This window comes from Ochotona curzoniae, unplaced genomic scaffold (assembly GCF_017591425.1).
Source record: "Ochotona curzoniae isolate NIBS_2020 unplaced genomic scaffold, NIBS_Ocur_1.0 contig_3819, whole genome shotgun sequence".
In the NCBI taxonomy this organism is placed as follows: Eukaryota; Metazoa; Chordata; class Mammalia; order Lagomorpha; family Ochotonidae; genus Ochotona; species Ochotona curzoniae.
In genome coordinates, this window is record NW_024466004.1 from 10000001 (window position 1) to 10012194 (window position 12194).

General features: G+C 39.4%; 2 protein-coding genes across 6 annotated transcripts in view; one reads left to right on the forward strand and one right to left on the reverse strand.

The window, feature by feature from the left end:
• The window catches only part of SUPT3H (SPT3 homolog, SAGA and STAGA complex component), a 376225-nt gene extending 364131 nt beyond the window's left edge, over window positions 1–12094 (reverse strand). The window contains exon 1 of one of the 2 annotated variants that reach the window (XR_005884201.1): window positions 11848–12066. The gene's annotated coding sequence lies outside the window, so the exon portion shown is untranslated. Of the gene's footprint in view, window positions 1–11847 lie in introns of both variants that reach the window. The other variant, XM_040983489.1, reaches the window with a different exon arrangement.
• RUNX2 (RUNX family transcription factor 2) overlaps window positions 1–12194 on the forward strand; it is a 207271-nt gene that overhangs the window by 33680 nt on the left and 161397 nt on the right. The window lies entirely within an intron of this gene.

Below are 12194 nucleotides of genomic sequence, written 5' to 3' on the forward strand. Positions count from 1 at the left end.
TAACATATGAATACTGCCCACCAGAATGCCTGGGTCTGATTCCCATTTCTGGTTCCTGACTGCAGACATTGGAAAGGAGAGGTGACAGGTCAAGTAGCTGAGTTCTTGCCACCCAAACAGGAGATGTGATTTGCATTCCTGGCTTCTGGCTCTTCCCCTGGCCCAGCCCTGCCTGCTACAGGTATTTAGGGAGGGCACACACCTGCTCTGCTCTGATTTACTCACTCTCTCCACTTCCTACCTAAATTTAAAAAAAAAAAAAAATCCCTTTCTAAAATAATGGGAAAAGTTAACAAAGGGAACCTAAACCAAAGACACATACATCAAGGGCTGCTACGACAGATAGGCAGAGCTTCAATAAAGGCAGCTGTTAAAAAAATACTACTCCAGTTCACTGTCTGAGATGAGCAGCAAGACAACCATGTAAGACAAGCAGCACATTAACTAAGTGACTAGATGTAAAATATTCCAGTATGCCGCTGCCTCTGACCTAGTATGAGGGCCCACAAGGGTAGGCCAAAACCACCAGGGAATGCAACAGCAAAGAAAATGAAGGAAAAGAGAAAAAGTTCCACTCAAATGTAGTCTAACAACAAAAACTTTCAAGCACATAAATAACCTGGTGCCCAAATAGTCAAAAACTTTTTAAACTTATATTTGTTCTATTTTCTACACAGATTATTGGAATACGTATTTTCTACAAATGACATAGGAAAAAAACTACCATTTGAAAACTGAGTTTAAAAATAAATTACAACACCTTCCAAGACTAGAGCAAAATGGAAAGAAAACGAAAGAATTCCACAAACAGTTCTGTAGAATCGGAACAGAGCTTAAAAAAGGGGGGGGGGGGTGGATTTCTTTGGCTTTCTGAAGGACTTAAGAAAACCTTCACTGACTGTCCCAACTGTTGAATGATGAAGCTATCCTGGTGAAACTGTTAAAGATTATGTATGAACCTTAGCCTCAAAACACAGTCATGACATTAAGTTGACTCAAGTTAGATGACACAAATTTCGTTCTGTGAGATTATCCTATAGCCAACTGTCCTGAGACACCCCTAGAGCAACCTTCCCCTTTCTGCATCTTCAAATCCTGCCCCACTGTTTTAACTCTCTCTGTGGACAAGATATTTCATAGAGTAAATTCATGTTAAAAATCACAGCTTTCTTCAGTTGCCTTCTTATTGCAATCGTTTCACATCAAAGGTATTTGATGAGAGATAAAGAGCCTTAAACCTTGTTTATTGTAACAATGATCATCCTTTCACAGTCAAGTTAGTTTTTAAATCAAACAGGTGAATAACATTTTTCTTGACATTTTGAGCTGATAGCTCATTAAACTCTTTAAAATAATTATTTCCCGTATCCACATTCTGTTTGATGATTTAGATAATTAACTTCTTTCGACATTAACTTCTTTACACATCAAAGTCCTATCATTTCAATGTTTTATTTCCTTTCTTCCAGACATTAAAAAAATGTCTGTTAAAAGCAGGACTCAAGTCAATTTTCTCTAATAAATACAGTTAACATGGAACTGAAAACCTACTGTAATCTTCTCAATGGGTTAATGTCCTGCAGTTGTTTCAGCTTTCAGTTAAAATGCAGCTGTTTGCCATATTTTACAAAATGAATTCAGATGTGCAGATTGGGACCTAGATTATTTCAACATGCCAGTTTAAATGTGAACCCAAGGAATAAGTTCAATTCTGATTAACACTACTTAAGCCTGATCATTAAACCAATGACCAATACTAAGTCACACCTACAAAATCCTGCTCCAGAGAATGAAAATTGGCATTTTAATTTAAAACAATGGAATTTAAGGATATATCCTTTCCTCAGAAAACAACAATACCTCCTAAAAGAGGTTTCAATTCTAGTAAAATTACCACAAAAAGTGCATTAATAAACATATTACAGTTTTTATTTAGGGCTTACATTTTTGGCAACTAAGTGACAAAAGAAATATAATAAAATATCTTTAAGCTTAGAATATTTCAAAGAGTTGGGAACCTTGTTATTAGTTTCTGCATCCTCAAAGCAACATTAAAACCTTGGCTGAAATTGATCAGTCAACCTACTAATTAAAAACTAATAGAATGTTTTTATCATTTCTTCAGTCATCACTGCTGAGAAAAATTAATTCAGCCAAACTATGTACTGATCCGGAGACTCTACAGTCTCAATTCTAATTATTGGCATCCTGACAAACCCACATAATATAAAAATAAAATATTCTTGTAATTAGAACATTTCCATTTCCATAAATTTTTAAAGGGAGGAAGCAATTATGTTAAACTAACACTACTACACACTGCATTTTACATTTACTTAAAAAAAAAGAAACTCAAGGTTGAATAATGTAAATTTCTCTTGATATGGAAAACAACATCAAGTAGTCACTGAATTACTGAAGATAAAAAAAAATCAAATATTGAAGTACCTATCAAAGAAACTTTATCTAGCGCTGGGCAGCACAGTGGTAAATCCAATATATTTCTACATTGCCAATTTTAAGCAGACCTTTAAAGCTATGAAAAGGAGACAGCATTATGAAACAGAGGGCTGAGCTCCCACCCGCGATATGAGCACCAGTTCGGGTCCCAGCTGCTCTACTTCCTGTGTAATTCAATACACCTGAGAAAACACTAAAGGATGGCTCAAATACCTGGCCCAGTCCCCACACTGGAGACCTAGACGCAGTTCGTGGTTCCTGGCTGGTATGGCCATTTGGGGAATGAACTACTGGAATAAAGACAGTTCATTCATTCATTCTCTCCACCCCCACCACCACCACCACTCTCTTTTTTCATTCTTTCTCACTCTGCCTTTCAAATTTTGAAAAAGTTCTTTTTTTTTAATTTAAAAAAGATTTTTAAAAACCTGGTCATCAAACACGTCTAAAATCAGTCACATGTCGTTCCCAGCCTCCTTTTCCACAGCAGTGAAATCAGGCATTCAGCATCTCTACACTTCCTGCTTCTAACACCTTTTGATACGATGCCACACCTCTCCATCTACCCAAATCCTAGTGGTCTTAAAACTGACCCAAGTTCAACACCTCTAAGTAGTCCTATATACAAACCAATACAGAATTCTCCTTTCTCTTAATACATAATTATTTCAATTTACTGTATCTTAACATTACATTATTTTAGTGCACACTAATTACTTTAGTAACAAACCCCTATTCAGTTTAACAATAAAGTCTATCCCACATCAAATTCCTCCCCCAACTACTGTAGAAGACAGTATCAACTTTATAAAAAAATAAAAAGGGAATTTAATAACTCCCTCTTCTCTCCTTTACCAAAGACACTGCATATGCTTCCTTTACTCTCTTAACAGAGTAGTACCTTCTTAAAGGCAACATTAATTGTATTTTGTGTTATTATTATAACTTCTTTATTGACACTTGATATAGGCCAAATACTATCCTAGGATGTAAGGATATGCCAATGACCAAAGCAGACAAAAAGAACTGCATTGTCATGAAAGAGACAAGCACATCAATAAATGTAACTCGGGATTGTAACAAATGCTGTGAAAATTAACTTACTTCAACTAGAAAGTGACATTTAGCATAATATTTGAATGAAATTCAGGAAGAAGCACAGAACTTCTACGTAAAAAGAACAGCTCTTGAGGACAATGTGGCTAGAGTTAAATGGAAAAAAAAAAAAGCAATAGAGCGTAAGATTTGAGAGGCAGCAACAAGTTACATCTCCTAAAGCTTTCCAAGCCATAGGCTAAATGTTACTTTATGGGGTGGGCATTCGGACTATGGGTTAAGATATTAACAGGGATGCCACATCCCTTATCAGAGTGACTGCTACACATTATATTCCAGCTTCATGTCAGATGCACACCCTGGGAGACAGCAAGTGATGGATCAAAGTGTTGGGTCCCAGAAACCCACAATCCTAGATTTTGGTCCTAGCTCCTGACTACCAGCTTTAGTGTGATCCAGCCCAGGCTAACCTGGGCATCTGAGGAAACCAGTGAGAAAGCTCCCTTGATCCAAATCCTGCCTTCCTTTCTTTCATTCCCGTCACCTCTCCAATAATTAAGTTGTTTACTTCAGTAAAATGTGATGCTCTTAGAGAATTTTAAAAAAGGAAGTTAGTTGAAATGGTCTTGGTTTTCTTTTTGTCCTTCAAGTAAATTAACTAAAGAAAAAAATTTTAAACCAAATGCAAAAATAACTCCAGCTGTTAGGAGAATGTACTATAAAAAGCAAGAATCAATCAAGGAAACCAGCTAAGAATGTTACTGACACAACAAAGACAAGTGACTAACTCAAATTAGTGTACCAAGTGGAGATGATGACAAATGACCAATTTCCAGAATAATTTTGAAGACAGAGTTGAAGAGCCAATGGATTAAACATTGAGTCTGAGGAGAAAAAACAGGTTGAATGGTGGTTCCATTTACTGAGATCAGGAATGTTGGGAAAGAAAAAACAAAACAGGAGTTCAGTACAAATCACATCAAGTTTGATACAACTATGAGAGTGCTTTCAAAAGCTCATGGAAAGAGCCAATGTTGTGCAGCAGCAGGTTAAGCCTTTGCCTTAGACACGAGCATTCCATTTGAGCACTGGCTGGTACCCTGGCTGCTCTCTTCCCATTCAGTTCCCTGTTAATGTGCCTGCAAAGGCAGCAGAAGATGGCTCACATACTGGGGCCACTGTAGCCACATGAGAGATAAGGCCTACTCCAGCTTTGCATGTAGCAGCTATTTGGAGAGTGAACTAATGGATAGAAGATTTCTCTCTGTCTTGTCCTCTCTCTAACTCTGCCTTTCAAGTAAATAAATCTTTAAAAAAAAAAAAAAAAAACTCATGAAAATAGAATTAAGAGATACATAACTCAAAAAAAATCAAAGTCATTTATATGTGGAATCTTCAAATAAGCTAAAGGAAATGTATTGTATGAAAACATTAAACATGAATTTTAAATTTTTTTCATGCCAAAAATATACACCTTCTCAATTCTACTTTTTTCCACAAAATTTATGAAATATCTTTGAATGATATATTCGAGTGGAGATGAAATTCTTGCTTTATGGGAGGTATTATAAGGTAGAAAATTAAAATAAAAGTCAGGATTTTTGTTAAGGATTAACCAACATTACAGAACTATGTATAAGGATCAGTTAATCTCTTAAACTTCGCTGAGAGAAATTATTTCTGTCATCTCAAAGTAATATAAAAACCACAGTACTTATCAAAGGATCACTCAAAAAGTATGAGAATTGGAAATAATAAAAAAAGAACTGGCAAACTATGTAAATCTTCTTTCTTCCTAGAGGGAATCAAGGCAGAGAGAGAGAGGTGGAGAGATAAAAGGGAACAGGGTGTTTACATATCCTGTAGAAAGACCTAGAGATATAGAACACCACTAACACCACTCAGAGGTTCCATTATCATATTTTCTTTAGTCTCATATTAATGTAACTTTCTATTCTATGTGCTTTCTTATCCGATACGCTTACATAAAAAGTTAAGACTCAAAACAAAATTTTTCTATGCAAAATGATGCCAAAAGTGCATTGCAAATGTGTCTAACAGGCACAAAAACACACAACATCCCAACTCTGACAAACAACTAATAACAAACTAACTTACCCCAGACCAAAACATCATGAGTTTTATATAACACTGAATTATTTAATGTTAACTTTTTAGAGACATGAGGAATTTTGAAAAAACTGTACTCCTACCGTAAAAATTAAGTGTATTTGGCAAGAATGCAAAGAAGGACTATGTCCTTTAAACATCTAGATTCTCTTCCAATCTAGATTCTTAGAAATAGTCAACTTTACGAGAGTTTTATATTAAGCAAACTATTCAACAGAATGTCTAGTTTGGTTAAAAATGCAGTTGATGAGCCAGAAAAAATGGAAGATTCACTACAGGCATACAAAAAAGCCAAATGAACTGGCAATCCGTAGAGGGTCTCTCTACATGTGTTAGCTCACATTTCTACAGAATCCCAACAAGGCAGGCATAAGGATATTTCAAAAAGTTGGTGGAAAATTCAATTGGAAGATGTTACTTTGGTGCAAAAAAAAAAAAAAAAATTCATGTTTTTTTAAAAAGATTCATCTACTTATTTCAAAAGCAGAACTAAGAGAGTAAGAGATAAATCCTCCATGCACTGGTTCACTCTCTAAATGACCACAACAGCCAGCGCTAGGAGGGACAGAAACCAGAAGTCAGGAGCTTCTTTCAGGTCCAGGACTCCAACAGCAGCAGGAGTCCAAGCACTTGGGCCATTTTCAGCTGCTTTCCCAGGTGCAATAGCAAAGAGGCAGAGCAGCCCACACTTGAACCAGCACCCATAATGGGATGCTGGTACTGCAGGCAATGAGTTAACTAACTGTGCCTCCGCACCAGTCCCATGCACATTTTTTTACAATATGCATTATCAATGGACTTTAAGAAGATATTTCTTTTTTTCCCTCTATAAACAAGAGAATTAGGAGTAACAAGACTGGATAAAGATAATAAATAGGGGTCTGTTGCAGTAGCTCAATTGGCTAACCCCCGCCCCCTTTAAGTGCTAGGATCTCATATGGGCACCAATTCATATCTGTGCTGCTCCACTTCCCATCACCTCCCTGCTTGTGGCCTGGAAAAGCAGATGTTGATGGCCCAAAGCCTTGGGATTGTACACCTATTTGGAAAGAGCTGGAAGAAGCTCCTGACTCCTAGCTTCAGATTGGCACAGATCTAGCCATTGGAGGCATCTGGGAATGAACCAATGGATAGGAAGAGCTTTCTGTCTCTCCGTTTCTCTATAAATCTTTCTTTTCAATAAAATAATAAATTTTTAAAATATTTTTAAAAGAGCTTTTATCCCACATAGCTGATAATGTGACATATTCTACATACATGTATGTGGGTGTTTGTGTACATATACATACATATACAAATACTTATCAACAAATACATTTTTTTAATGTGAAATTGCTGAACCATGTACACATAGCAGTCAGGAGAATTATACTGTCACTAACCTATCTTGAAGACTTGTAAGTTTAAACATTAAATTCAGAATTCTTTAGCAGAAATCTTAAGGAGATGGATAAACAATTATTATAGCAAAATGGAGGGAAGGGGACCAAAGACAGCTGACAAGCCTTCAGATTATAGTTTGAATATCACTAATTTCATCCAAATCCCTCATTTTTCAGGTGAGGAAACTGAAGTCCAGAGAGGTTTCTTGAGCTGCCTAAGGACACATCACTATTTAGTGATAACGCTGGGACTAAAACTGAGGTTCCCCTGACTCCAACAGAGTTCTCGCTACTATACAACGAGGAACATACAAATAAAAGCTTATCATGACTAACTCACCACACCTCTACAATGTGTCTGTCATAGTAAACTTTGTTGTGAAATGCCTGCCTATGCTGAACAACAGGGTAGCAGTCAAGACCTGGGCTCTGGCGTGCAAACCCAGCACTAACAACACGTGCCGTTGAATTAGTCCCGTTACCTCCCTGCCTCAGTCACTCTCATCTCTAAAACGCCAATTAGCACAGTTCCCCTAATAGGCTACACGCAATAAAGCACATAAAGCACCCAGGGCAGCACTTGACACATGTAAAGCACCCAGTGCATGTCCGTCACCATGATGAGACAGAGCATCTTAAAAATATCACAAAGGATATCATTAAACATACTGTATATTCTCAAAGAAAGTCATGATTAAGAATTCTTCTAAACATAGGACTAAACTGAAATACAGAAGATTGAGTCAAAAAACACATCAGAACTAAATTAAATAGCAAAAGTAATCTTCAAGATTTTTAAATAAGTTGGTACAGTGTTTGTTTATAAAGTACATTCACAGAATTATTTAGATTTTTAATATCTTCTGATTTCAATGAATACATTTTTTCAGTAACTATCACATATCATATGCTAGTCCACGTGCTATTTTCATTATTAATGCCTTATGTTACCTCATTACACATTAACTATCAATAGGCAGTACTATACCACAGTATTTCAAAAAATCTCTGGAAAAACAATAAAAGAATAAATTTATTTTGGTACAAAAACTTTTTTAAAATCCATGCATACAACAGTCTTTAGAAGGTCATTGAAAGGGGCCCGGCGCAGTAGCCTAGTGGCTGAAGTCCTCACCTTGCCTGCACCAGAATCCCATATGGACACTGGTTCAGACCTGCCTAACTCTATTTTTGGCCTGGGAAAGCAGCAGAGGACGGCCCAGGGCCTGGGACTCTGCACCCCTGTGGGAGACCTGGAAGAAGCTCCTGTCCCCTGGCCTCGGATCAGCTCTGCCCCAGCCGTTGCAGCCACTTGGGGAGTGAATTAGCACACAGCAGATCTTTCTCTCTGTAAATCTGAATTTCCAATAGAAATAATAAGTAAATTTTTAAAAAAAAGTTCATGAGAGGGGCTGGTATGGTAGTATATAAGGCTAAGCCCTTGCCTACAGTACCACCTTAACAATAAAAACAAACCTTTAAAAAAATTTTTCACAGAAGATGTATCTTATGAGAAAGCTATGCATTGATTTTAGTTTTTTGCACCCAAAGAAACTTAGCAAATAAACTTTCTCTATGAATTTATTCAAATCTTTTCATACTAAGAGAAATGCCTGACAGACCTGTTGCAGAAAGTAAGACTATCATCAGTAGAAATGACAGTTTGGTTACATAAATGAGGTACTGTGCTTGGTACAGTGAGTGCCTCACAACCAATGCCTAGGAAAATGTTGATTCTCATCTAGTATAATAAATCAATTATTGTAGCTCAGAGTTATTCGTAAAAGGGAACTTTGGTGGAGTGCCTACCACACACTACTTATGTTGTTACACATATTACACGCCCTTTGTAGATTCAGCGTCAGTCTTTTCTTGAGGAAGAAAGTACACCAGATAAGACAACCCATTAAATTTAAAAATGTCCGTAAAACAAGACAAAAACGTGGAAATACTCTCATTTGAGGTCCACCAACAATTCTGTAAGATGAAGTTTTGTACTAATCCATCTTACTGATGAGGAAATTGACGCTCCAAAAAGCTAAATACGCTAACCAAAGTCACAGAGATAATGCAGCAGAAAGCGGTAAAAGCTAAGCTTCCAGATCTGGTGTCCAGCGCCCCTTCCGCTGCTGCACAGTGCATCTCCGAGGGTTAGCTAGGCGACTGACGGAAGGCCACCGTTAGCTCAGATGTGGTGAGCTGCATCCAGCCCATCATGTGGGCTGCCTCACGTATCCCCTATGGAACTACAAGCAAATGCTACTACTATCTCCATTTTATAAGTGAGGAAACTTGACGTTTCTTGAAAGATTAAATAATTTACCTGAAATCACACGGTAAAAAGTAGCAGGGGGAGGATGTAAACCAAGTGTTTGACCCTTACTATTTTATCCACTGAAGCATACATGAATACAACAATGCACTTGGCTAGATTACTATTTCATGAAATCAGTGAAATTGTTCTTGACCATGTTTATCTACAACAATCAGACTTCTGACCTGATAAAATCCCACCACAAACACTCAGCTGCTTCTCTGAGAGACGGAGCCTAACTTTCTTTGGCATTCTCTATACCAAAAATTCATTTTCTTCTAGAGAATCAAAATCAAGCGTTCAAAATTTCTTTCCAAAGAAAAATGTTTAAATTATCAGTGGATTAAATAGACAAGTCACTTGCTGGCCAGACAGCCGGTATATTACTTATATACAAAAGCAGCAACTCTGTCCCTGTTCTACAGCAGTCTGTATTGCAAATTTCAGCAAGTCAAAAAGTACAGTGGCCATATCAGTACGTGGTCCCAACTGAGCCATTTTTTATGGTGAAAAGGACTATATTAATAATTATCCTGGGACAGCCACAACTGTCACTAAAAAAAATAAGTGATACAGTCACTTGACATAGAGCAACTCATTCTGATTATGAGCTTGTCTCTGCATATGATTTAAATTCATGAACTGAAGCTGTTCCAGATCATTACAACTATCATCTGCCTAAAGACCAAGGGCACAATTTTACAGCTGGGGTCAAGAGTGTTTTCTATAAAAGTATTTCTAAAATTTTACTTTCAAATCTGTCTTGGAAAAAAATAAACTGCTTGTAAAGTAGGACATATATATTTTAAAGAATCCTCACAAAGTAATCTTGCGAAACATCCATCACCAATTTTCCCTTATCTCCTTAAAAAGTCTGACTACAGTAACCATAAAAATACTTCTAAAATATTGCAATGCTCAAAAGTTACTGCTATGTAATTTATCAAGTTGTTTCATTATATAAAAGTTTAAAAAAAAAAAAAAGCACTACCCTTCAAATGAAAAGAACTCCAGGAATAAAAAGGATGAAGAATTGCAAAGTCTTCACTGAAAAACTAACCAAAATGATACAAGTTAGGGGTAAACTCAGGCACGCAGTGAAGTGCCATCACTGTTGCAGGAAGCCCCCTTTAGCACGGTTCTGGCTCGCCCGTATAATCTGGCACTAGCTGTGCACAATGTAGGAGTCAAAAGAACACTTTGCTTTGTCAAGCTGTAAATAAATACTAATAGACCCAAGCTTTCAAATACAGTATCTGAATGAAAGGTATTATGTGAATATAATTATGATTCCCTGCAGCAATAAATGTTCAAAGAATTGGCTTTAAAACTCAGTCCAATCAAGAATTCGAAGGGCTCTCACAATCAAAACCTATCCTGCCCAATGAAGTAAGAACAGGTGGCTGCATAAATGCAAATGCTAATCAATTTACTAAAACATAAAATGAAAAATTATGATGCTCCGTGGCACTTGTGACATGTCAAGTGCCCCAGAGCCACTTGTCCCTTAATGGCCAACATATTAGACAGGCACAGGTTAGAGAGCATTTCCGTAATGGCAGAAAGTCCCATTGGCCACTGTGGCTCAAAACCTAGGCATATTTCCTTGCCTCATATGATGAATGCATTCCATTTCTGCAATGCACTATCAAGAAACTGTCCCTCAAATTCAGGTCCACTCTCTTTGAAGGCTTTTCTGAATTCACCATAAATTTCACCACTTCCAATCTCCATTTGCTCTTCAAGTCCTCAGACAGCGGTCTCCCCCGCACCTCCCCTCCCTTTTTTCCTTCTGCTCCAAGCTTACCCAAGTTTCTAGTTATTGTGGGAACAGGTTTGTGGGGACAAGCTAATTGATCAACCTGTAAAGTGGTAACATTGTATCCAGGATAGTCAGATAGTCAGATATATTCCACTAGCCCTTTCATTTGCTAGACATGTGCCTTGATTTTTAATGAACAAAACATTGTCAGCTCTTAAAACATGAAGATCCAAGGATAACTAGTAAGCAGAACTGGCATCTAACGTGTATCTCGCCATCACATCACGCTCCCAGTCCTGATGGAGGCTAAGTCATTCTCCCAGGAGTCACGGAGATGGGCGCATCCCGGGAGGGCAGAGTTGATTATTCCTTTGCATGGGATCTCCACTTCCCCTAAGGCCCACCTCGCTCTTCCTCACGGGTTGTAAAGCAACACCCGCCTTCTTGAGTCTCCCCTCAAAACGCAGCCCGGGCGGCACGCGAGCGACGCCTCGGCGAGCCGCCCGCGCCCCACGCCCACCCGCCGGCGGGGAGGAGTCTACGCCGACTCCATCGCAGCCGGAGCCTCGCGCGGCCGCCGTCCCCCGGCCTTCCCGCGCACTCCCCGGCGGCCGCCCTCGGGCTGGGGTCGGGGCGTGGCCGGCAGGGGAGCCCCGCGTCACGGTGCCGCGCACGGCGTCCCTCCCGGCGCCCTGACCGCTCCCCGAACCGCGCCCCGCGCCGCCCCCCACGCCCTCTACAACCTCTGCTCTAAGAACACTTGTGGCACGGCTGCGCGTCCCGCGTGGAGACTGTGGGGGCAGAGATGGCGCGGTTTCTGCTGCGGCGGCCCGCGACAGGATTGAAAAGGGGAGGGAAGGGAGATGGCGGGGGATCTAGGAAGGATAAAGGTGACTCGGCTGTGTGGGGGGGGGGGGTGCAAGATGGCGGGTGCCGACTCTGAGGCGGGGGCCGTAGAGACTGAGAGGAGGGAGCGAGCCCGGCGGCCCCACTGCGCTCGGCGCCAGCGCATGCGCGTTCGGCTAGGTGGCGCGCGGTCTCGCGCTCCTCAGGGTACTTCCGCCACACTTGCTGGGGGCGGAGCGTCCTG